This window comes from Gorilla gorilla, chromosome 8 (genome assembly GCF_029281585.2).
Source record: "Gorilla gorilla gorilla isolate KB3781 chromosome 8, NHGRI_mGorGor1-v2.1_pri, whole genome shotgun sequence".
Taxonomy (NCBI): Eukaryota; Metazoa; Chordata; class Mammalia; order Primates; family Hominidae; genus Gorilla; species Gorilla gorilla.
In genome coordinates, this window is record NC_073232.2 from 70,230,317 (window position 1) to 70,258,034 (window position 27,718).

Genomic DNA, 27,718 nt, shown 5'->3' on the forward strand with positions numbered 1-27,718 from the left:
TGCCTGCTGGATCTGTCAGTTACTAACAGAATGGAGTGTTGAAGTCTCCAAGTATAATAGTGGGTTTGTTTCTTTCTCTTTGCATTTCTGTAAGCTTTTGTCTTACTATTTTGACCCTGTTGTTAGATGCATACACATTAAGGATTACTGTGTCTTCTTGGAAAGTTTACCTTTTAATCATTATATAATATCCCCTTTTATTTCTGATAATCTTCCTTGCTTTGAAGTCAGCTTTGTCTGAAATTAACATGACTACTCCAGCTTTCTTTTGCTTAGTGTTCAGTGTCATGTATCTTTCTCCATCCCTTTACTTTTAATTTGTTTCTATATTTTATAATTAAAGTGGATATCTCATAGATAACATATCATTAGATCCTGTTTTTTTCTTTTAGAAAAATCCACCCTGATAGTCTTTTATAGTCTTTTAATTGATATGTTTGGTTATCAACATTTAATATGATCATTGATATTACTTAGATTAATACCTACATAATAAGTGTTTTCTATTCTTGCCCTTGTTCTTTTTTTTTTTTTGTCTTCTGCTCTTTTTCTGCTTTCCATGGCTTTAATTGAGCATGTTGTATGATTTCATTTTCTCTCCTCAAAACATTCCATTTTCTCTCCTCTCAGCAAACTTACATGTAAAAATGTATGCATGTATTTATTTATTTATATATATTTTTGAGACGGCGTCTCGCTCTGTCACCCAGGCTGGAGTGCAGTGGTGCGATCTCAGCTCACTGCAAGCTCCGCCTCCCAGGTTCACACCATTCTCCTGCCTCAGCCTCCCGAGTAGCTGGGACTACAGGCGCCCACCATGATGCCTGGCTAATTTTTTTTGTATTTTTAGTAGAGACGGGGTTTCACCGTATTAGCCAGGATGGTCTCGATCTCCTGACTTCGTGATCCACCCATCTTGGCCTCCCAAAGTGCTGGGATTACAGGCGTGAACCCCTGTGCCCAGCCAAAAATTTATTTTTTTTAGAAGGAGGATAAGGCAAGGAATAAAAACTTCTTAATGATAGCCCTAGAGTTTGCGATAGACATTTACAGTGAATGTCAACTCACTTTTAAATAACACTGTGCCACTTCAGAGCCAGTGCAGATGCCTTAAAATCAAACATTTCCAGTTCCTTCCTGTTGTCCTTTACAGAACTGCTAACATTCATTTCACTTATCCGTAAACTATAATCAACGAACACATTGCTGCTGTTACTATTTTGAACAATCTGTTATCTGTTAGATTAAGAATAAGAACAATACACCATTTTATATTACTTTTGTTCATTCTTTAACACTCTTCCTTTATGTAGACACTATTTTCTGCTGTATCGTTTTTATTCTCTGTGACGAGCTTGTTTTTAACACATTTTATGTCTCTTCAATTTTTATTTTGGTGAGAAAGTATTTCTTTATATTTGATGGATAATTTCACTGAATACAGGATTCTAGATTGGAGGGTGTTTTTCCCTTCAGCACTTTATATTTTACCCCATTGCTGGCATGGTTTCTTAAGAAAAATCCAATGTGATTTTTATTCTGGTTTCTTTATAGGTAAGGTTTTTTGTTGTTGTTTTGTTTCTTTCCTGTGACTTCCTTCAATATTTTGTCTTTGTCTTTGACTTTCTACAGTTTGAATGTCATATGTGTAGGTGTAGGTTTTTTGGTAATTATCCTTTCTTATGTTCCTTGAGCTTCTTGGATATGTGGTTTGGTCTCTGCCATTAATTTTGGAATATTCTGAGTTATTTAAATATTTTTTTCTGTTCTTTCTCTTGTTATATTCCCTTTATGTGCATGTTATGCCTTTTGTAATTTTCCCATTTTCTTAGATATTCTGTTTCACTTTTCCACTCTTCTTTTTTCTCTTTGCTTTTCAGTTCAGGAAGTTTCTGTTGACATGTCTTCAAGATCACTGATTTTTTCCTTGGCTGTATCCATTCTACTAATGAGCCAGTCAGAGGCTCTCTTTATTTCTGTTACAGTGTTTATAATCTCTAGTATTTCAGTTCTCTCTTAGGGCTTTTGTCTTTGCTGACATTACCCATCTTTTCTTGCATTTTGTCTACTTTTTCTATTAGAGCTCTTAGCATATCAATCATAGTAATTTTAAAGTCCCAGTCAGGTAACTTTAAAATATCTGCTATATCCGAGTGTACTTCTTTTGCTTTATTTCTCTCCTCAGCCTGTATTTTTTTCTTTTTAGAGTAGCTTGTAATTTTGTTGCAAGCCAGACATGATGCATTGGGTAAAATGAACTGAGGTAAACAGGCTTTTAGTGTGAGTTCTCACATTTTTGTAGCTGTGGGTGTCAGAGGGTAACATTTTCTCTTTTGTCTTCCTTGTTTTTTCCTCCCCTTTTGTCTTAGAGTTTCCCTGTTGAATCCTTAAATACTGTGTGAGCATTGAAGTTCTGCCATAATTCCATGTTATTTTATAGGAGCCCTTCTGACGAGACAGGATCGGGAAAAGGGAAATGCTCTGTAATCCTGTGCTTAGATCTCTGTCCTTTAGTGAGCCTTGGCTGTGACCTTCACAGCTGTTTCTCAACTTCCCTGCATGTCCCCCAAGTGAGACAGGAAGGTGTGAGCGGGCTGGAGTTGGGTATTTCCATTACTTCCTATTGGTCAGGCTCTGGTAAAACCCAGGTAGCCTAGGCTCTGCTAAAATCATTTCTCCTTTGTTAAGGAGAGCAGAATACTTTGGCCTTATTTCACAGTGGTTGCTCTTCTCCCCTTCCATGAAGCACAAAGGGATTTTTTTTTCCTATCTAATTTTTTCACCCTGAGAAACCGATAGGGCTCTTGGAGGTAAAACTCAGCAAAGTACAGGAGACCCCTTAAGACCGGGCTCCCAGAAGTTGTTTTTTGTTGTTGTTTTTAATCTCTCAAACTAGTCTACCACTCAGTCTCTGGCAATTAGGCAGTTATCCTTGAAGCATCCTTACCAGTTGCTGGCTCCAACAGGTATTTCTGCTCCTAGTATGCTGTGATTCTCTGTGTTTGCCTGTCTCTGGTTTTCAGTATGGTGGCTTGCCCTGTGACCTCAATTTTCTGATGAATCTACGGAATAGTTTTTTGTTTTGTTTGCTCAGCCTTTTTCTTACTGTGAGCATGGTAGTGACAACTTCCAGACTCTATTTGCTAACCAGAAATGCGATACATCTCTAATCTGTTTTTAACTGTGGAAATATGGCTCCCTGCTCCTTGGAACTTGAACTGTATCTAGATTTTCAGCACATATAGCCATTTCCTATGATACTTTCTCTCCTTTAGCCCTCACATAGTCTTAGTTCTACAGGCACCTCTATCTTTTATGCACATCAAGAGTCCTTAGGTCAATGTATCTCTATTTATTTTGATTGTCTGAAGCTTGTACTCTGAAATATTCCTCAGAAAGGTATCAAGAGAATAATATTCCCAGTTTTTCCTGTGGATAGTACATAAAAATTTGTGTTCTTTTTACATGAAAATCAATTTTACAGGTATACAGGCTCAAAGTTTCTTTTCTGGAGTGTTGTCAATGTGTTACTTTATTGCTTCTGGCATAAAGTGTTGTCTGAAAGCCTGTTGATACAATTTTATTTCCTGTAATTTTACTGGAGTATGACTTGGTGTAGGGTATAAGTCATTCTGGTCTGATTATTTCCCAGGTATGTAGTATGTTCTTTAAATTTGTAGTTTGAAAATTGTATTAGTCCATTTTCACACTGCTATAAAGAACTGCTCAAGACTGGGTAATTTATGAAGGAAAGAGGTTAATTGACTCACGGTTCAGCATGGCTGGGGAGGCCTCAGGAACCTTAAAATCATGGCAGAAGGGGAATCAAGGCACCTTCTTCACAAGGCAGCAGGAAGGAGAAGTGCTGAGCAAAGGGGGAAGAGCCCCTTATAAAACCATCCTGTCTCATGAGAGCTCACTAACAGGAGTTATTATTTCTTGAATTTCTTATTTTTCCCAGGATGTCTTTATTATTTTCTTACCGTCCTGTCTATGTTTAGACACATGGCCCTTCGAGGTGACTTGTCTGCAAAATGAGGAATTCATCACTGTTCTTTTGTCAAGGTAGAGGGAGTTATGTAATTCCATAAACTGTTCATATCTGATGACAGAAATCAAAAAAGAACTGAACAGATGGAGGAGATATATACATGAATAGAAAAACTCAGTATCATCAGGATGCCAGTTCTCCCCAATGTATAGATTCAAAGCACTTCTAATCAAAATGGAAGCAAATTATTTTATGGATATAGAAAAGCTAATTCTAAAGCTTATATGGAGAAGAAAAAGACCTTGAATAGCTAACACGATATTGAAGGAGAACAAAGTTGGAGGAAAGACAGGCACTAATCAACTTCAAGAATTACTGTAAAGCTATGGTAATCAAGGCTGTATCATGTTGATGAAAGAATAGACAGATTAATGAAACAAGACAGTTTAGAAATAGAGACATATCAATGTATTTAATCTTTGATGAAAAAGTAAAGGCAACATGATGAAACAAAAATTGGTTTGTTCAGAAAGTGCTGCTGGAACAACTGAATATCTACATGTAAAAAAAAAAAATGAATCAGATCTTACCCCCTCACCAAAGTTAAAATGAATCACAGACGTAAATGTCAAATAGACAACTGCAAAACTTCTGGAAAGTAACGGGAGAAAATCTAGACTCTCTTGGGTTTCATGATCTCTAGAGAAAGTTACAATACATAAAAGAAATAATATGATAAGCTGGACTTGATTTAAATGCCACATTTTTGTTCTGTTAAAGCCATTGAAAGAGAAGACAAGCCACAGACTGGAAGAAAATATTTGAAAAACATATTTGATTAATGAATTTTATCCAAATTATACCAATCTTATTAAAACTAAACAAACAACCCAATTAAAAAATGAACTAAACAGTGTAACAGGCATTTCGCCAAATAAAATGTACAAATATAAGCATATGTAATGACATTCCACGTAATATTTTCTTAAATGCAGTAATGAGCTACTACTGCACATCTATGGGAATGACCAAAAGCAAGAACATGGTCACCCACTTTAATCACATGGTCCCTATCACATAATTAGAGGGCGCTGGGGGCTTTAACTCTACAAGTTGATGTGTAAAGAATTCGACTTAGATATGATATAGTGACTAGAATTCTTTTATGTATGTGTGTATGTGTGTATGTATGTATTTATTTATTTGTTTTGAAAGAGATTCTCTGTTGCCCAGGCTTGGAGTACAATAAGCAAACAATAAGCAAAATCCAGAAGAATGAAGACGTCAAATGCTGTCAAGGATGTGGAGCAAAAGGACCTCTCATTACTTGTTTGTGGCACAATCACAGTTTACTGTACCCACGAACTCCTAGGCCCCAGTGATCCTCCCAAGTAGCTGGGGCCACAGGCACGCACCACCATGCCTGGCTGATTTGCCTTATTTTTGTAGAGATGAAGTCTCCCTGTGTTGTCTAATCTGGTCTGAAACTCCTGGGATCAAGTGATCCTCTTATCTTGGTCTCCCAAAGTGCTGGAAGTACAGGCGTGAGGCACTGCACCCAGCCTGCAAGTCTTTAAGCAGGATGAGTTCAATCTAACTTTTTCTCCATCTGCTCTACTCAGCTAAGTCTCCTTCTCAGCCCGAGGGGGAGAACCGCAGCTCAGCCCTATCCAGGATGGGGACAGATTACCCAGTGCCACCGCCATACTCCAGATGCGGGTCAACGAGGAAGGGACCCTGAGGCCTGGCAGCAGGTGCAGTCAACAACCTTGAAGCCGTCCAGACGGGACCCGCCATCCGTGCCTGTCTGAGTTGTAGGGGCTGCCTGCATGTGGCGCACAGGCAAAATGGCCAAGCAACCTCAAACTCCCCACTTCCCCTCTGGGCCCAGGCAGCGCGAACTAGAGACAGATGCCGCTGCTGCACAGAAATCTGTGGATCAACCCTATACTGCACCAGGGCAGGAACCAGCTCCTCAGCCCCATCCTGGCGGCTGCACAGTGCCCAGACCCCTCAACCCAGCGCCCTGGGCACGAGCCAAGGAAGAGCAGGGCTTAGAGAGGGAGGGTGTGTTCCACATGGCGACCCTCTCGCCTTCTGGGTCCAGCCCTGCAGCCACCACCGTGGGCTCAGCTGCAGCTGGCATTTGAAGGTGGCAGCAGCGGTGCCAACCCTAGAAGCTGTCCGTGCCACCAGCTGCGGTGAACCCTAGGGTCAGACGCTGCCACTGCGCCTAAGTCAGGCTTTGGGCCCTGGGCTGCAGGAGGGCGGGAACCTGCAGCAAAGCCTCATCCCCGCAGCTATACAGGGCCCAGAGGTCGCGAGCCTGAGCTGCCAGCATTGGCAAAGGTAGAGCAGATCCCAGGGTGAAAGGCTCATGCACTCGACGGCCCTTAGCTGTCTGGGCCCAACCCTGCAGCCTCCAGCGTGGACTCATCTGTAGCTGCTGCCTGAACATGGCACGCGGCAGCAGGGGCTGCATCCCTGACCCTGCCAATACCACCAGCAGTGCGGATCCTTGGCCAGAAGCCTCCAGGGCGCCCAAGTCACGGGATGGGTTCCCAGCTGCAGGAGGGAGGGAACTGACTCTCAGCGTCATCCAGGATCCTGCAGGGTGCCCAGCTCCAGGGCCCAGCTCCTGGATCACGGGTCCAGGAAGAGCCGGGGTGGCTCTGTCAAGCGTGCGGTGTGGAAGGGCGCCCCTCACGTTCAAATTATACTAGAGAACCTTCAGAAACTTTTTTTTTCTTTTTCTGATATGGAGTCTCGCACTGTTGCCCAGCCTGCCAAGCTGGAGTGCAATGGCGTGATCTCGGCTCACCACAACCTCTGCCTCCCCGGTTCACGGGATTCTCCTGCCTCAGCCTCCTGAGTAGCTTGAAATACAGGCACACACCACCACACATGGCTAACTTTGTATTTTTAGTAGAGACGGGGTTTTACTATGTTGACCAGAGTGTTCTCCAACTCCTGACCTCATACTCTACCAGCCTCTGCCTCCCAAATTGTTGGGATTACAGGCGTGAGCCACAGTGCCCAGAAAACAAATTTTATGGCTTCATACATCAAAATTCAACAATGATGAACAGTGAGAATGACATACAATTAATTTAGGAACACTTACGGATTGATTTATGGTCTTGGACATCCATTATTTCTCCAAAAGTTAAGCTCACGACTCAGTAATTATTTCCTTTTTCATGCATGGATTTGGTCCTGGTCGGTTTGTGACCCAGAAATTTTTTTTTTCAAGAAAAGAGCACGTATTCTGTCTATTGATCCACAGACAATAGACTCTGCTTACAGATTGAAATATAAACTACTCACCTGATTTCTTTCTGCTGCTGGGACAATGGGCTCAGGTTTATGTTCACAACAGCCATTGAGCGCATAGACGCTGGGATAGGGGCTTGTGATCCTATGAGTTTACTTCCCCAGAGAACTACAATTGTCATCTCACCTGTAGATAAAAGGACAGTACATATTTGACGAGTTACAGTGATTTTTGAATAACTTTGTCTTAGTTTCCAATTACCAAAAAAATGACAACGTTATACCCAAGCACCTTCAAAGACATGAAAATGGGGAAGGCTCTGTTTTTCCGTAATCCCTGGAGGCAGACAGGGGCTCACATGGAGAGAACTGGAAATGCTGAGTCTGAGACATGAAAGACTGACAGCAAAGCACATGTGTCTTACCAGATTCCGTGCTTCCCTGAGATCTGCCTCTGCTGAAAATCTGATTTTCAGTTAACCCCGAAATTCCTGAGCCGAAGTATTAGTGAATTGTAAACAGATGGGACCACACAAAGAGCTTGAGAAGGAGGTGTCAACAGGTTTCCGTGCAGAGAAGAATTTAAAGTCATATATTAAAATGAAAAACAGGAACAAAATTGTGTGATTCAATGCGAATGAGCATTAAAATGTGGCTCATATATAGTCTAGGAATATATAGTTTAAGGTCATTTACCCCATAGAGATAGAGGTGCTAAATTAAGTAGTATTCATAGAAGAAACGGAACGTTTATTTAAGATTAGTTTTGCACAAAAGAAAGCACCAAATTTATATTGTCCGGAAGAAAATTTTACTCATGAACTAATTAATATACCAATACCGCTTAAACTATTTAAAAGTTATAAGGTAACCAATATTCCCAATAGTTTTTAGAAAGGATATATAAAAGTGATATAACTTTACTTGTTTGATGCTGTATAGAATATTATAGATAATAAGAACATATTATATGAAAGTAAAATTTTTAAATGTTAAAAAGCATTGTGTCAACCCATTAAAATATTAGATCATTAGGAATTCCATTTATGCCTGAAATGCAAGTGAGAGTCATCGAATTAAGAAATTCATTAACACAATAAATTATGTTAATTGAATTAATGAGACTATCTTGTGTTCATGTTCAGAGATGGAAAACAGATAATGCCAAAATTTCATGAACAATTATTTTAAATCAATTTGTATGGAATTGTTGCAAAATATTTCTTGAAAACATCAAAATAGATTTGTATAAATGAAAATTATGACATTACATGATTAGGCAGGGTCAACATTATTAAGACATCAAAGGTACTTTAATTAATAAGCTGATTTTTTGGTTGCATAGTATTCCATGGTGTATATGTATGTTTGCAAGGACATGGATGGAGGTGGAGACCATTATCCTTAGTAAAGGAATGCATTAACAGAAAACCATCTATGGCATGTTCTCACATATAAGTGGGAAATAGATGATGAGAACACGTGGGCACATAGAGGGAAACAACACATACTGGGGTCTACTTGGAGGGTGGAAGGTGGGGAGAAAGAGAGGATCAGGAAAAATAACTAATGGACACTTGGCTTAATATCTGGGTGGTGAAATAATCTGTGCAACAACCCTTACCCCTAAAAGACATTTACCTATGTAACAAACCTGCACATCCTGCACATGTACCCCTAAGGTTAAAATAAAATTTAAATAAATAACGAAAATTAAACAAGTTGAGTTTAACTCCAATGTAGATACCATCTGTGTTCTGAATATAGAAATTTTATTGTATAGAAGAGCAAACAAAATATCCATGAAAAGTCTGAAAATTGAGAGAGTGACTTCCCCTGTAAAATATTGTAGAGACTTGGAAATTAAAATTGTGTCATATTGTTTCATCATTAGTCTGAGAGACCAATAGAATACAACATTGAAAAATGGAATAAAACATATATGAAAATGTACTGTGCAATAAAAGCAGGAGTGTAGAAAGAAGAGATGAACAGCTTGCTGAGTCTCATTGGGCACTGAAGCTCACAGATAGGCAGCAGGCTTTGTCTCTCACCACGTGTGCTTTCTGCAAGTCTGGTATTGCCACGTGTGCAGGAAGAACATTTAATATTTGAGCAAGAGGATTTTGGGGCGAATATCTGATTAAAGTGAATTTTTCTTCCTCAATCTTTATTGTAACCTGTTCTCATAGCCCACAATATGTTTCCTGCTGGGTTGAGATGTTACTGCCTTTAATAAAGCTTTATTACCTGCAACTGTCCCCCTCTGTATGTTTGGGAACCTTGAGAACAGTCACACATAATTGTGGTAATTCTTTAGTTGGTCACTTGCCTGGTGAAACACTATCTGGGGGGGCTCCTTTCCACACTGGTCACACAGGGCAAAAGCTTGTGAAGAGTTCTGGGACAGAACACTGCATGGGGCCACTGAGATGGGTCACTTCAAGGTACAATGCTCTTAACCTATACCTTAAACTGAGGCAGACAGAAAGTTCCACATGTCATCAGAAAAAGAAAAATAAAAAAACATGTTTGAAATGTTGAATCATCTTTGGTTGTTAAAAACACTATCTTCTTCAGAGGATGTGCTGAAATAAAAAGTAACAGATGATTTTTGCCTGAAATATATAAATATTTGTTAACAAATGCTGGCGAGGCTGCAGACAATAGAAAACTCCTATTCACTGTCACTGGGAATGTAAATCAGGTTAGCCACTATGGAAAGCAGTTTGGAGATTCCTCAAAAAATGTAATATAGAGCTACTAGTTGAACTATCAACCTCATTACTGGGTATATACCGAAAGAAAATATAACACTCTGCCAAAAAGACACATGCAAACCTGTACACGCAGCACCTCTAATATAAAAGTTGACATTATTTTAAAAAGTATTTATTTGTGAAAATATTTCACCCATGGTAGGGATAAAGAACTACATTCTCGCTAAGGTCAAGAGGCACACACCCGAAGGTAGCCCTGGGGGCAGGGCCGGGAAAGCCAGGAGCACCAGCATCCTCGGCCCACACCAGCAGGTATTGGCTGAAGCAACAGGTGCACTGGGTATATGGAAAGGAGTTACTTAGACACAGTTGCTGATTCATGAATTTCCTATGTTTCCCAGGATCTCTATCATTTTCTTACCCTCCTGTCTATGTTTAGACACATGGCTCCCACAGGTGACTTGTTGGCTGCAGAATGAGGAATTCATCACTGTTCTTTGGTCAAGGTAGAGGAAGTTATGTAATTTCATAAACTGTCCATATCTGATGACAGAAATCAAAAAAGAACAGATGGAGAAGATACATTATATTAATGAATAGAAAAACTCAATATTGTCAAGATGTCAGCTCTTCCCAATGTACGGATTCAATGCACTTCTACTCAACATGGAAGTAAATTATTTTATAGATATAGAAAAGCTAATTCTAAAGCTTATATGGAGAAGAAAAAGACCTTGAATAGCTAACACAATATTGAAGGAGAGAACAAAGTTGGAGGAAAGACAGGCACTACCCAACTTCAAGACTTAACTGTAAAGCTATGGTAATCAAGGCTGTATCATGTTGATGAAAGAATAGACAGATTAATGAAACAAGACAGTTTAGAAATAGAGACAAATCAATATATTTAATCTTTGATGGAAAAGTAAAGGCAATATGATGAAACAAAGATTGGTTTCTTCTGAAATTGGTGCTGGAACAACTGAATATCCACAAGTGAAAAAAAATGAATCAGATCTTACCCCCTCACCAAAATTAACTCAAAATGAATCACAGACATAAATGTCAAATACAAAACTATAAAACTTCTGGAAAATAACAGGAGAAAATCTAGACTCTCTTGGGTTTGATGATCTCTAGAAAAACGCCAAAGTTACAGTACCTAAAAGAAATAATATGATAAGTTGGACTTGATTAAAATGTCACTTTTTTGTGTGTGTGAAAGCCATTGAAAGGGAAGACAAGCCACAGACTGGAAGAAAATATTTGCAAAACATATTTGAATAATGAATTTTCTCCAAAATATACCAATGTTCTTAAAATTGAATAATAAGAAACAAACAACCCAATTAAAAAGTGAACTAAAGACTGTAACAGGCATCTCACCAAATAAAATATATAAATAAAAAATAAGCATATGTAATGATGGTCCACATAATATTTCCTTAGGGAAATGCAGTAATGAACTACCACTGCATACCTATTGGAATGACCAAAAGCAAGAACGTGGTCACCCACTTTAATCACATGGTCCCTATCACATAATTAGAGGGTGCTGGGAGTTTCAACTCTGCAAGCTTTGTGTGTAAAGAATTCGACATAGATATGATATAGTGACTAGAAGTTATTTATTTAGAGAGCGAGTCTGTGTTGCCTAGGCTTAAAATGCAGGGGCAGAAATAACCAAATAATAACAGAAATCCAGAAGACTGCAAATGTCAAATCTGTCTAGGATGTGGAGCAACAAGGCCTCTCATTCCTTGTTTGTGACACAATCACAGATCACTGTACCCACAAACCTCCAGAACCAAGTGATCCTCCCACAATCAATCTCCCAAGTAGCTGGGGCCACAGGCATGCACCACCATGCCTGGCTGATTTGTTTTATTTTTGTAGAGATGAAGTCTCCCTGTGTTGTCTAATCTGGTCTGAAACTCCCGGGATCAAGTGATCCTCTTATCTCAGTCTCCCAAAGCGCTGGAAGTACAGGCATGAGGCACTGCACCCAACCTGCAAGTCTTTAAGCAGGATGAGTTCAATCTAACTTTTTCTCCATCTGCTCTACTCAACTAAGTCTCTCTTTCAGCCCAAGGGAGAGAACCGCAGCTCAGCCACATCCAGGATGACTGCAGATTACCCAGCGCCACCACCATATTCCAGATGCGGGTGAATGAGGAAGGGACGCTGGGGCCGAGCAGGGGGCACACTCAGCAACCTGAAGCCGTCAAACGGACCCGCCATCCGTGCCGCTGTCTGAGCTTTAGCCTCTACCTGCACTTGGCGAACAGGCAAATATGGCCGAGCAACCCTAAACTTCCTTCTTCTCCTTGGGCCCAGTCAGCGCGGACCAGGGACAGATGCTGCTACAGCGTTGACGTCAGTCGGTCCGCCCCATATCTGCACCAGGACAGCAACCCGCCACTCAGCCCCATCCTGGCGTCTGCAGTGTCCAGAGCCCGCAACCCAGTGCTCTGGGCGCGAGCCAAGGAAGTGCAGGGCCTAGAGAGGGAGGGCGTGTGTCACACGGCGACCCTCAGGCCCTCTGGGCCCAGCCCTGCAGCCTCCGCCGTGGGCTCAGCTGCAGCTGGTATTCGAACGTGGCAGCAGCAGTGGCAACCCCAGAACCTGTCCTTGTCACCAGCAGCGGCACACCCTAGGGTCGGACGCCGCCACTGCGCCTAAGTCAGGCGGTGGGACGTCAGCTGTAGGAGGGCGGGAATCTGCCTCAGTGCCTCATCTCGGCAGCTGTACGGGGCTCAGAGGTCGCGAGCCTGAGCTGCCAGCGCCGGCCAAGAAAGAGCAGAGCCCAGGGTGGTAGGGCGGTTCACTCGAAAACCCTCAGCAGTCTGGGCCCAGCCCTGCAGCCTCCACAGTGGACTCAGGTGCAGCTCTCATCTGAACATGGCACGCGGCACCAGGGGCTCCAACCCGGACCCTGTCAGCGCCACCAGCAGCGCGGATCCTTGGGCCAGAAGCGTCCAGGGATTCTAAGTCAGGGGTGGGTCCCCAGCTGCAGGAGGGCGGGAACCGACGCTCAGCGCCATCGAGGAGGCTGCACGGTGCCCAGCGCCAGGGCCCAGCTCCTGGATCGCGGGTCGAGGAGGGGCCAGGGGCGGCTATGTCAAGCGGACCGTGTGGCAGGGCGTCTCCCACGTTCTGCTCCAAGGAGGCCAGCCCGACAGCGCCTCAGCGGCAGGTGCCACCTGCATGCGGTGCCCGGGGGAGGGCGGCCAGGGCGCGTGGCTCCTCAGCCTGCTGAGCTGCGCATGCACTGCTGCCTGATGGCTTTGCTCAGCGAATTTCTCCCAGGAGAAGCCGTAGTGTCCAAGAGCTTGGCCAGACAGCAAGTTTTACTGGTGTTGGAGCGGGTGTGGGGACTCAAGAAGGGCGAGGGCGAGCGGCGGGGGCTGGGGAAGGGCGAGCGGGAGGCACAGGCTCTCTCTAGCAGGTGGCCGCAGCCGTGAAGAAGCTCTCTGCCGCAGCTGGCAAGGGCGTGAAGGGCCCGGAGCGCCCGAGCCCCTTCAGTTAGCTGGTCTACACCAACAAGGACTCTTGCGTGATCCACTGTGGGGATCTCAGGAAGATCCACAAAGTTGTCTCCCTGGGCCAAGCCTGGAATCTGGAGGGGATAACCATGAGGAAGACCATCGACCTGAACAAAAGAGATGTGACGAAGAGATACCAGGCCCTGCCTGAGCCGGGGCTGCAGGAGGAGGAGGCGGCTGTAGGAGGATCGCCCCTTAAGAATGGGGTGCTGGGAGGCCTGGGGACGAGGGGAGCAGGTGGAGGAGTGGCGGGCGGCAGGTCGGCCCTCCTGGGCCCCAGGGTCTAGGCCTTCTTCCCGGGTAGGCCCCCCAGGCCTGGGATGGGGGCGTCCTGCAGGTCAGAGGGCCCAGGCCACCTTAAAATCAACCCCAAACTTTCGCTGCTTTCTCCTTCACTTCCACTTCCTCTCACAGAGCACTGTGTAGAAACTTTTAAAGTGATTTAACTCACAAAATTAAGTACATACAGGGTTTTACTTTTAATGTACAGGTTTTAAAAGATAATGTTAGATACATTATGAAATGGTGCATAATGAAATAATTCCTATATGAACTTCTTGGCTAAAAGTTCTTTGGATGAAGTCCAATATCCATTTTGATATCAATGAATGTCTGTAAATATGTTCTTTGCTGAGGGGTCTTAGAAAGGAAACTTTGAGGTGGGAAGGTGGTTTATGTTCTTGAATTTAAGAAGACTCATTTTTCTCAAGATGCGAGTTCTTTATCAGTTTTACATAAACCAAATAAAGTTATCGTTTTTGTTTTTTTTTTTTTTTTTTGAGCCGGAGTCTCGCTCTGTTGCCCAGGCTGGAGTGCGGTGGCGCAATCTCGGCTCTCTGCAAGCTCCGCCTCCCGGGTTCACGCCATTCTCCTGCCTCAGCCTCCCAAGTAGCTTGGACTACAGGCGCCCGCCACCGCGCCCGGCTAATTTTTTGTATTTTTAGTAGAGATGGGGTTTCATCGTGTTAGCCAGGATGGTCTCGATCTCCCGACCTCATGATCCACCCGCCTCGGCCTCCCAAGGTGCTGGGATTACAGGCGTGAGCCACCGCGCCCGGCAAAGTTATCGTTTTAACGTTTTTTTTTAAATTACACAGGCTGTCTTTTACTACTGTGATGACATTTTAAATATTTTGTAATTGAGTAGAAAAGTCTTGCCCTTCTGGATGTCAAAATGTGCTATCAATTTGCACAAGATGGGCCAGCAGCAGTGGCTCACGTCTGTAGTTCCAGCACTTTGGGCGGCCGAGGCGGATGGATCACCTGAGGTCAGGGGTTTAAGACCAGCCTGGCCAATATGGTGAAACACCGTCTCTACAAAAATACAAAAATTAGCCGGGCATGATGTCGGGTGCCTGTAATCCCAGCTACTCGGGAGGCTGAGGCGGGAGAATTGCTTGAACCCGGTGGGCAGAGGTTGCAGTGAGCCGAGATCCCACCACTGCAATCCAGCCTAGGCGACAGAGTGAGACTCTGTCTCAAAAAATAAATAAATGAGATAAAATAAATAAAATCACAAACTGTTTGCTAACAGGTAAATAGATACAATAGAATAGAAAATCCAGAAACACCCAAATATATGTAAGAATTTAGATCTTGATAATGGTCACACTTTGTACTAGTAGGAAAATAACTAGTTTCATAAGTGAAATGCCTGCTTTTTGGAGAAAATTAGATTTTTATGCCACAAAATTCCAAAGTTTTTAATATACAAAATGATAAAAATACCAGAAGAAAACAAAATGCCTGTTCACACAGATATATTTTTATGTTGACAAAACCTTTCTAAGAAGCTCAGAAGCAAGCATTCTGAAGGTTAATTTAGTAAAACAAAAATTAAATCACCGTGCATATGAGAAAAAATAAAAGGCAGCATACTTGTAAAATATTTACTACATATGTATATGCGTGTGTGTATACATATTAGATTTAAAAATCTTCGTTTTATAGAGAATTCACTCAAATCAACAAAAAAACCCTCTAATTTAAAATTGGGCAACATAAATTAGAGGTCTAAATTGCAGATCTAAAAAAACTACTTGACCTCTAATTTAAAATTGGGCAAAGTCCTTTTTTAAGATCTGTAAGTGGCCTATGCACACAGAAAACAATATTTAGTGTTCCTGGTTAGAGAAGGCATTTAAGTTAAAAGAGGACTCAAATACTGTTTCCTGTCCACAAAGTTTGTGAGTATAAAGAGCAGTGATATTTATAGTGCTCCTTAAAGTTTAAGTTGCAGATGACTTTTCAATAGACAATTTGATGGTAAGTACCATATTTAAAAACTGTTTATGCCTGTTAGTGATCAATTCTATTATACTAAAATGTTTTTACAAAATAGTGAAACATACACACAATTTCTTTTCTGAGCACTGCTTAAAATATCAATGTATTAAGAAGAATCGATATAATGGCTTTTATAAATACACTTCAGTGAGTTTACAGCATGGGATAATATGTGACCACTCAAGGTAGAAATATATACAGAAGTATGTTGACATTTGAAAATATATTTTGGTGTATCAAGTGAAGGTAAAGTTCAGTTTGATTACACATACAGACTATGGTCTTGTGTTATCTGAAATTATGTACGAAATATGATAAAATTTATTATTTGAGGGCCTTTGTTTAAATTTAAATGTTTTTCCTTTTTATTATCTTTGATTTCTGCATTGAGCATGTACAATGCTGTTAGTAAGTTTGTTATTGATGAAATAATTTTTGAGAAGTGCAGGAATATGAATTTTTCACAGATAAAAATAATTTCTCATGTTCTATAATTTTTTTGTGGATTAGTATATTCTGTGAACTTTTAGCATCTTCAGAAGAGAATCTTTTATCTGTGGTTATTGATTTACATATACATTTTATTAGACACATATATAGACTTATGTATATGTCAATAATTATAGATTAATCATTTTAGTGTAATTATTAGAAAAATAAAATAGCAAATATAAGTGCTTTATTTATAGCAGTTTTTTAAGATATTGAACTTCCCAACTGTATTGATCCATTCTTTTAATCCATTTATCACATGTAAGCTGAATGCCTATTATGTAGAAGAGACATCCTATTAACTCTGAAGACCTTTTCATCCTTAAAAATTTCACATTTACCTGCTCAGCCTGAGCAAAGTGAGAGATTTAAAATTGGAGTATTAGGACTGAATCTCAGTTGAAGCTTTCCCTCTCATCTTTAAAACAAAAACAATTCTGAAGTGGGAAACTAGTAAATGATAACTACCACCCACGATGTTGGACATTTATAACAGCTTTAAAGAGTAATATTAATCATTGGAAATATCTAATTTACATGCGTTCTATAAATTTAAATATGAATTTACTTACAGTCTGTAAATCTAAATACAGAATAAAATGAGCCATACCTATTTATTTGAATCCCAAGTTTTCTTTGGCTTGAAGTTTTTAAAATATTAAAGAAGTTATTAAATATTAATTTAATATTAAATATTAAACAGTTGTTTTTATTTCAACTCTCTTTTTGTGTAGTACTCTTAAAAGTTAAAATTTCTTTCAGTGTTAATCCTGTGACTAGGACTGCCATCGTCCTGTTGTATATACCGTATTCCACTTCTTGGAAGGCACTGTGAATTGTGTGATGCCTCCTTATTTTATGCACCAATAAAAGATTGTTTAAATTTCTGCTAAATATAGTTGTAATAAATAATGAATTATAAGTGGCATTTCAATGTCAGAAATGTTAAAATATGAGAAACTGAGCATCTTAGAATCATTAAAATACCGTGTTATCTCTAACCTTTAAAGCACACCACAAAGCAGGCATAATTGCACCTTTTACTTAAAATGTTGCCTTTGTTAAGTAGTAGTAATAATTATATCTAACAATTACTGAGCTGTTACATGTGCTAAGAACTCTCCAAAATACTTTGCGTAGATTCTTATTGAGGCATCACAGTGATGTCCTGTGAGATAACTGCTGTATTCATCTTCATTTTATTGATGAGAAAATCGAGGTGCAGAAAGTTTAAGTGACAGCTAGAAAGTGAAACTCCTTAAAGTAATATTCAAGCCCAAGTTGAACTGAATCCAAAGGCCAAACTCTTTCTATTCAAATAGGCCACTCTTTCATTAATGCAGTGAGTAATAAGAGTCAACAAATGTTGTACTTTCTTCAGGAGAATATTAAATATTTCTTTTGAAGGCAGAGAAAGAGCATGGTATTTAATGTTTACAATTACATAAATCGTTGTATGTTTTGAGACAGTGGACTATACTTTGCCTAAAAGTCCTCTCACTCTCGTAGGACTGCTCTACACTGGGCCTGTGTCAATGGCCATGCGGAAGTAGTAACATTTCTGGTAGACAGAAAGTGCCAGCTTGACGTCTTGATGGCGAAAACTGGACACCTCTGATGAAGGTAAATCGTAGCCAGTTTTTTCAGCAGGAGATGGATTTGGTTTAAATACAAAGAATAAAAATGAATTTATCTCATTGAAATACAACTAGTTTGTGAAACCTGTGGAATATTTATTTTTGTTTCCTATAATTTATAATTTACTTCTTGTTTTAATACTGACAGGCTCTACAATGCCAGAGGGAGGCTTGTGCAAATATTCTCATAGATTCTGGTGCCGAGCTAAATATTGTAGATGTGTATGGCAACACGGCTCTCCATTATACTGTTTATAGTGAGAATTTGTCAGTGGTGGCAAAACTGCTGTCCCATGGTGCAGTCATCAAAGTGCAAAACAAGGTGGACGTTAACCAATGTTATTTTCAAAATATTTGAAATCCATTTGTTTTAACATTAACATATGTAAGGTTTTTTATATTTGGAAGCTCAAACATTCCTTGAATGAAAATGATTTGAAAGAACTTAATTTCCTAAGATTTTACTTTAAATATTAATATTTTTACAAGAATTACCAGAGAGTGTGGCTTTTCTGTGCATTTATGATAAATATTTGAATTTGTTAAAGGTAAAACTTTTTCAAATATTCTTTCTTACCCAAGTTTTTTTTTCTTTCCAATTAGTGTAAAACTACAGGAAAGCAAAATTTGCCTGCATAAATTGAGTCAACATGTAAAATGTAGGAGACATGCAGAAATCTGGATTTCCTCTTAAAGGATTGAATCTGGTGTCTCTTGAGCCCATATGACTGTTTGGTATGCTATGAAGACGTTCTAACTTTACACAAAGCATATGTTTCCAGTTTGCTACTGTGCCCACCTAGTTACGTCACTTCCTCAACTTACCTCTTTTGCCTCTGTAAATATTTCAGTTATCAATTCCTCTCTCATAGTATGTTTTGGTAGAGATTTCAAGGTATTCAAGACAGTTGATAGCTGTTTATAATATATAGTTTATATTTTACATTAATTCATTAATAATGGGCTACTTCTAGAATTTAGAAGATTTTTTAAACAATGATTTTTCTGTATATAAACCATAAATAATCATCTTCTATTAGAATGACTTTAAGCCTTTTTGTATTAATCATGGTTGTATTTGAATAGGTTGTGCATATTGTAGAAAATATTATATCCTTCTCCTCAGAATCGTCCCTTAAAATTCAAATGATTTAGTGACTTATATTATGCTAATCCACATAGATGAATTAGAACTTTAATTAATAAGCCATTTTATTAATATTTTTGATATTTTGCCAAAAATTAAGTAGCAGTTACAATAGAAACCAGAATAAAAATGGATTATTGCATTTTAAAAAGATATGCATTAGGATCCTAGGATGATTATTATAATTGAGAATAAACTTTTATACTGAATTTCTAATAGCTGAGATAAAATTCTGTTGTCTTGTAATAGGAGAAACCCCATTATTATTTAATAATAAGCAATCAAAGTTCATTTGAAGCCAAACTCTTTTAATTTAGAGCCACTTCCTTAGTGACCCATTTAGAGAAGATGTGCCTGACATTGGCATCTGGGATCTTGGGATTATTGGTAGAAGAGAATCAAGCGAGTTTGTATCACCCAGAGGAAACCTCCATTTTTCTTGCAAAGCTTTCAAAACTGTATCCCTGAAATTCTAATTTGTCAAATGTTAATGTCTGCCACAAAAATATATTGTCAAATAAGGATTAGGCAAAGTTCAAGTCATTTATTGAATAATGGACATTTAATTCACAGTTTTATAATATTTCTTCAACATAGATAATGGTGGAATCTGTTGGGGTACATTACTTCTGGTAAGGTAATTATCTTTTAGAATATAGTTTAAGAAACACTGCTCTAGAGGTAATAATTTAGATTACTAATTTAGTCAAAAACAAAATATTTACTACTATGTCTTAGGGTTTAAGGATATAGAGATAAAAGATACGGCCCTTGCCCTCAAGAAGCTCCTGGTTTAGAAGAGAAACCATAAAATCATTACAATATAATGATTTTTGGAGATAACCAGAGTTAATTTGGTGATGCAGAGGCTGAAACAAGGTAAGGTGCAGTGCATGAGAAAGCACAGAAAAGGGAGAAGGAAGGGATTGCTATTGATTGACTTTATGTTTTATGTGTTTAAGTTCATAGGATATTATATAAAGTATTCAGTTCAGCTGAGAAATATGTAATTTCATGAATTATAAATTGTTTTACTGTTTTACAGGCTAGCCTCACACCACTTTTACTGGCCATAATGAAAAGATGTGAGCAAATTGTGGAATTTTTACAGACAAAAAAAATGCAAATGCAGTTAATAAGTTTAAATGGTATAGTAGTTCTTTTTTTATTAAAAAACACTTGAATAGTGTTCTAGAGAAATAACACCCAAGTCAGAAATATTAAATTAATATTTACTTAAAATTATTAGATTATAGTGAAACATATCAACACAAATTATCAGAAGAAAAGCAATTATTTGGACTGGTCAACATAAAGAGCAGTATGTAGTAGGACTTCTCTTATTATATTGATTGATTCTTATGTGTAATCTGATGTTTTTGGTTGCATTATCTTCCATAAGCTAAAGTGGTTCTGTATTAGTTTTAAGAAGTATGAACTTTTTTAAGTTTACTTTGTAATTCAATATTGAATGATTAACACTTTTATAGTATTTTTCTAACTTCCGTTTTTTTATACACTTTTAAAAAAATGCAATATTTGCTGGACACGGTAGCTGTTGCCTGTTATCCCAGCACTTTGGGAGGCCAAGGTGGTTGGATCACTTGAGGCCAGGAGTTTGAGACTAGCCTAGCCAACATGGTGAAACCCCATCTCTACTAAAAATACAAAAATTAGCCGGGAATGGTGGCACATGCCTGTAGTCCCAGCTACTTGGGGGGCTGAGGCACAAGAATCGCTTGAACCCGGGAGGCAGAGGTTGCAGTGAGCTGAGATCGTGCCACCACACTCCAGCCTGGGTAACAGAGTGAGATTCTGTCTCATAGAAAAAAAAAAAGCAATATTAAATAGAAATAGGAGTTTAAAATCATTTTGTCTTTAGGATGATTGTTTGCTTTGTTTTCTTTGAAGAGTATTAATTTTAGGTTATCCCTATGTGACTATTAATTGCTATCACCAGATACTGTGAATTTATTATTTTTTTCTTTTTTATTCATAGTGTATTTTTATTTTTAATTTGTATGGGTAGAGGGAAGAAAGACATCTTTAATTGGATTAACATTTTAGTTAATTAAGATAAGCCATAGGTGAGTGATAAAGAGAAAAGAGATAGGCTTTTGATTCACACAATACTAAATTTAATTTCTAGCTTCCTCACTTGATAGGTGTGACCTTGCAAACATTAGTTAATACCAACTATGATTTTCTATATGAAAAGGAGAATAATAATATGTCCTTTAAGGACGATTGTGTTGAAGTAACATTATAAATATCAACAGCATTTAATTCAGTGTTTCATACATTCTTGTCAGCATCATTAAGTAAACTTACTATAACTACTACTAATATCATTATTCCTAATACTGTTTTAAGCTTTCAGATTGCTCTTATTTGTCTGACTTCTAGCTGATTTTGAAGTACAAAATATTATGTCAGAATAAGGAAGAAATAGATAATTCTTCACTTAAATCTTTGCCTCTTTTAGGTTAGTGAACAAAGCATAAGTCTTTGCCCCTCAAAGGACTTTATGTTAGCCGATTCTAGTATGCCATATTCCAGTGGGACATGAGTCTTTTTGCCCCTTCCTTTTAGCCTTGGTGGTGATTTACAAGGATAAACACTTGAGCACTCAAGATAGTTATGTTTGTTAGTACATGTAAATGGTTAATTCTACACTGACAGGCACATATTAAATTGGTTCTGTTCCTAACAATGAAGTTAACTCTTTGTTATTTTAGCACAGCCCTCATGCTTGCCATATGTCATGGAGCATGAGAGATAGTTGGCATGGTTCTTCAGCAAAATGTTGACATCTGTGCTGAAGATACATGTGGAATGACTGCAGAACGTTATGCTGTTGCTTGTGGACTTAAAATCTGTGTTTACATTTAAAGACTAGGTGAGATTTTATAGTTTGTTTCAGGTAATTTTTGAATGACAGTGAGTTAGTTCACTTCATCGGCCAGAAACTAGTCAAAAAGCTAGACTAGTTAGAAGGAATAATGGGTCCAGGATTCTTTATTTTAGAACTTTCAACAGCTTTATCCCTAGGGATCCTAATGTTGTGTACTTGATTTTAAGTATAACCCCTATGCATGGGATAAACATAGTGTCACAATTTTGATTTTTCTAATTAGTTATTTGGGTCTTGAAATGTCTACTTTACCAGAAAACCTGATAGTGTCCCCTGGGGGCTGTCTTCCATACCTTAATACTTGAATTTTTAAAAAGAATCTAACGGGTTCCTTAAGTACAAGGAAGAGATTCATTTTGTGTAAGTCAGAAGGATTGGGGGGGAAATGGCCATTCTCTTCATTTTGTTGTTTCCATTGATTCTGTTGCTGCATCGTTGCCATTGAAACTGTTCCTGCAGTCTGGTAATGACTGACCTTTGCAACCAGGTGCCCTTACTAACACAGATTTTATGGTGATCCATATGTAGACTTCAAATTTATTACAGTTTTTTAAAGTTCACCTACATATTCTCAGCCATTGTTTCCAAAGTACCAGCACCCTGCTCTGGCAGCTAGGACTTTTATCTTTTGCCACACACATAGTGAGCAAATTGACCCTTCTCCCACTCAAAACCTGATGTGAAACCCACATCTTAGCCTGAACTTGGCCTAGACCTTCATAAGTTATCCTTTGAGTGACTTTTTTCTGTTTTCTCTAGCAAATATTGGTTGTGACAGTTTAAAACTGTAAGTCAGGTTGAAATAATGTTACAGGAAGGAATTAGAGTTCCATTTTTATTTTGTTACCAGATCTATATCCCTGGCACTTTATATCCCGTGTAGCACCATTTTGTAGGTAGTGGAAGGTCTCATCTTATTCTGTAAGATCGCATGTCATCTTTCCAAAGTTGTAGTGGGTTCCAACTTGTGGTTGTCCCCTCAAGTGATTCTTTTTTTCCCAAAAGTTAAAAATCTCCCATGCTACTTGCATCTCTATCTCGAGTTTTTAAAATATTTTCAAATTCTGCATTACCATGAAGCCATTCAATAGACTTCACTCTATCTCAAGTAGGTTGCTTAGATTAAACAGAGCTAAGCCTCATCCATCACTGATCAGTCTTCACATATAAAAGTAGGGATTTGTGCTGGCTTCAGGGGTACATATACTAAAATTGAAACGATGTTGAGAAGATCAGCATGGTCCCTGCACAAGGATGACACAGAAATCTGTGAAGTGTTGCATATTTCTCGCAGTCCCCAAAAGGACATTTGACTACTTTCTAACTAGCTCCAAGGAAATGGTGTGAGTCAAAGCAAAATGGGTGACAGCCAGTATTGCAATTGTGATTTTCATACGAAAAATATTTATGTAAGGTGATCTATGAAATGAGATGTGGTAACACATAGGATCTTGTGTGCAATATGTTGTTAGTAGGCCAATGAGAAAATACCAACTGGCATCTTCTTTGTGGAACTTACAAAAAATAAAGGTAGGGTTTTGTCTTCCACAGCAGCTGGAAATGAGCATAGTGACTAAGCATCATTCTAAGAAAGATTTGTTGGTTCAGAGTTTAGGGAGGTAGAGAAAGAGTAGTAGTAGTCCAAGCCAGATGCTGACATCTATTAGTTTTCTTCCCTTGGTGTGACTGATGAGCTCAGTAATAGAGGATAATCAGATTGTCCAATTTAATAATTAATATATTCATAAATTTCATTACAAATTATAAAATAGCTTGGATGCCTTGAATTACAAGCCACAAAGAATAGAACATCTAATAATAACCAAAAGTAGGAATTAATAACAGAAAACTGTAACATTTGAACATTATAACCTATGAATAAACAGTTTTTTAAAAAAAATAAATTTATTTTTTGTAGACACAGGGTCTCCCTATGTTGCCCAGGCTGGTCTTGAACTTCTGGGCTCAAGTGATCCCCCTGTCTCAGCATCCCAAAGTGCTTGCATCACAGGCATGAGCCACTGCACCAGGCCAACACATTGGGTTTTATTGGGAATTTTAAAATAGTTTCAGCAATAAGGTTCAAGAACAAATTATTTCATTGCCTCACTATTTCTCAGAGTATTTTAAAAATGTTATCTTGTTAAATCCTTATAATAACCTAGTGAAATAAGGCTCTAAAATCCTCATTTTTAGAAGACATTGAGCCTAAGAGAAGCAAGTTGTTCAAGAAAAAATACCTGTTGGTTACCATGCTAGGAGTTTTTCTGAGTTAGGGGCATTTTCCGTTATGCCAAGCTAACTCTAGTTAATTTACTGAGTTAGACTGCCCTCAATTCATGAGTATTTCATCTTACTTTATTTCTTCTTTAATTAAAAGCTTAGTAAGTTCATAGAGCTTACAAACTCAAAGTCTATGAAATAAGTAATGTTCTGATGTTAGCTCTGATATTATCTGAAATACCCTAATAACTTAATAAATTTGGTAAATGTTTTTTATATCAGTGTTAAAATAGTAATTTTATTTATTACATTTTTATACATAGCATTCATCAACAACTTTTGGAATATATATGACAGATATCTAAAAATCCTCAAAATAGCAATCCAGGTAAGACCTCTGATAGTAAACTACTCTTGGTGGTGCTACCATAAGATTATGGAACTACTGATCACAAAAAAGCAATTCAAAAAGCAATGTGTAAATAGCATGTGTTTACATATATACATATATGTGGGTATATACATATATATATATATAGCTTTGATTTAAATTTTTTAGTTTATAATTCAGAATTAGTTAAGAATTTAGTTGTAGGTAGCTTATAATCTCAAAAAATATTATCTGAAAAAATATTTGTTTAGTTATGGTCCCTAAAATCCTACATAATACTTTTGTATAAATAAGTAATGCAATGTTTAAGTTTGTATATTGTATGTTTCTTCAATTGTCATAACAACTTAGGCTTGTTATAAAATGTATAACCCTTAGTGTGATTGATGAGCTCAGTAATAGGGGATGATCAGGTTATCCAATTTAATGAATTAATATATTTATAAATATTATTACAGATTTTAAAGTAGCTTACACGCCCTGAATTAGAAGCCACAAAGAATTGACCATCTAATAATGAAAAGTAGGAATTAATAACAGAAAACCGTAACATTTGAATATTATAACTTGCGGTGGTCTGTCCCACAGACCCCGGCTGCATGACGGATGAGACACATACCCAGACACCAATATTCAGTGAAGGAGCAGCAAGGGTTCTGAGTGGATTACAGGCACCAAGGAAGGTGCTGTAAAAGAGTCAGCAGCCACAGCCCTGGCTAGCCGGCCCTGTGGGCATTTATTAGCAAAGTTTTAATGATAAAGGCTTTGAGCCAACACACCTGTGGGTAATTAATCTGGGTGCCCCTACCCCAGGAGAGCCATCTTGCCTGTGGGTGATCAAAGGGTAGTCTTAAGACCACATGAGTAAACAAGCTATTTGGATAAACTACTCTACCTTTCTTTGTACCCACTTTAAGCTGCTTACTCAAGGTAAGGATTAGGCTGCTTTCAGCCATAACCCTATCTTGAGACTTTTACAAAACCTTTGGCATTCCAAGAAGATTTGTGTCTATGTCCTATAACTTCATCTTAAAATGTTTCCCACCAGCCTGATTGAACTCCCACAATAACCTATGAAGAAACGTGGTTTTATTTATTTATGTATTTTAGAGACAGGGTCTCCTTATGTTGCCCAGGCTGGTATTGAACTTCTGGGCTCTATTTAATTTTTACAATAAACGGTTTGCATTTAGTAAATGAGAATTAATTACAATGGAGTCTTGTGCAATATGAGAGTTAGGGTGCTGATCCCCCATGCAGCTGAAAATCTGCTTCATATGAAAATCTGTTTCTTTTGACTCCTCCAAACCTTTACTAATAGTCCACTGTTGACCTGGAGCCTTACTGAAAGCATAGTCAATTAACACATAGTTTCGATTTTATATGTACTATATACTGTATTCTTACAATAAAGTGAACTCGAAGAAAACTGTTATAAGGAGGAAAAAATATATTCACTATTTATTAAGTGGAAGTGAATTATTATACATAAATGTTTTCATTCTTATTGCCTTCACATTGAGTAGTCTGATAAGGAGGAGGCAGAGGAGAGATTTGTCTTGCTATCTTGCAGTGCCAAAGGAAAAGAAGAATCTGTCTGTTAGTGGGCTCCTACAGTGAAAACCCTTATTCAAGGATCAACTTTGTGACATAGTGACTTGTGTCACTAAGAAAGTAACTATCTTGGCCAGGCGCGGTGGCTCACGCCTGTAATCCCAGGACTTTGGAAGGCCGAGGTGGGTGGATCACAAGGTTAGGAGATTGAGACCATCCTGGCTAACACAGTGAAAGCCTGTCTCTACTAAAAATACAAAAAAATTAGCTGGGCTTGGTGGTGGGTACCTGTAGTTCCAGCTACTCGGGAGGCTGAGGCAGGAGAATGGCATGAACCCGGGAGGCAGAGCTTGCAGTGAGCCGAGATTATGCCACTGCACTCCAGCCTGGGTGACAGAGCGAGACTCTGTCTTAAAGAAAAGTAACTATCTTTAGAATAGTCAATAATACTTAATAATACTTTTCTGGCACCATGAACAAATGTCAACAAGAATTACAAAATTTAGCCAGGGTGCCTCAGTACCAACAGGAGATTATTTTCCAAAGATACCTACTGAGTGCAGAAGTCAGAAAAGCAATTTTTTGTTGAGAAGTGCAGGTTATGTTACATAGTCTTGTACCAACAAGTTCTCACTATTATCAACTTCATTCCAAGCTGAAACCAAATAAGATATATTTACTTCATTAGAACAAGATATGTTGTTCTATCTGCTGGATAATTAGTGTGTTAATAGTAATTTTGTTACAACAAGATACTCTGTTTCTAATAGCCAAAATATTATCATTATAAATATTCAAATAGCTTAACTCTAGGCTCAACAAATTATAATAAAATTACAAACATTTTTCACAGTAACAAAAATGCTACTGTGATACCTAAATGTGACACAATGCATGGTACAATATGAACTGTATGAGCACATCTTTATTATATATTTATCAAAGGATAAATTATCAAACGATAAGTTAGGTTTTGCAAGTTGCAGGAGACAAAGATGGAATACACATAGTCTGGGTCTTTAAGGTGCTCATAATACAGTAGAGCTGTCCCTATTGAATTTCTGCATTTTTTCCAACAGAATTTCCTAAAAAATGTTTTTTATTTATTTATCCACTTTTCCACTTAACAAATAACTGTCAGGTATCTTTAAGGTACTAAGCATCTTCCTTGTTATTATCATTGTCATTTTTTATTATTTACTACTTTATTAAGGTACTAAGCATTTTTCTTGTTTTTTTTATTATTTATTACTTTATTTAGCGCTTATTCTGTGCTAGAACCCCTTTGGGAGCTTCTAATTACTTATTATGTCATGTCGTTACCATATTCAGCGTGTGTCAGACGTTTTATATCCCTATGGATTTGAAGTGGGGTGCGTGGCACTCGCTGAGTCTTCAAAGACCAGCTTTTAGGTGCAACTCAGTTGGCAACTACAAACTTAGGTCACTGTTTGTATGTTACTTGCAGGATTCATGTACCTAGTTTTTAACTATTTATACTACTTTAAGTCTCTAAAAATTCATATATTGAAAAAATTGAAAATT

At 38.5% G+C, this 27,718-nt stretch overlaps 1 non-coding gene and 1 pseudogene across 2 annotated transcripts in view; both read left to right on the plus strand.

Annotated features, from left to right (window-relative positions):
- LOC101131975 (ras suppressor protein 1-like) overlaps positions 1–27,718 on the plus strand; it is a 125,605-nt pseudogene that overhangs the window by 13,409 nt on the left and 84,478 nt on the right. Inside the window, exon 2 of the transcript XR_004071595.3 lies at positions 26,926–26,932. The product of XR_004071595.3 is annotated as a ras suppressor protein 1-like (transcript). The remainder of the gene's footprint in view (positions 1–26,925; positions 26,933–27,718) is intronic.
- Positions 23,188–23,294, plus strand: LOC115936065 (U6 spliceosomal RNA). The gene has a single exon (XR_004071650.2). It is a non-coding gene; the product is annotated as a U6 spliceosomal RNA (small nuclear RNA).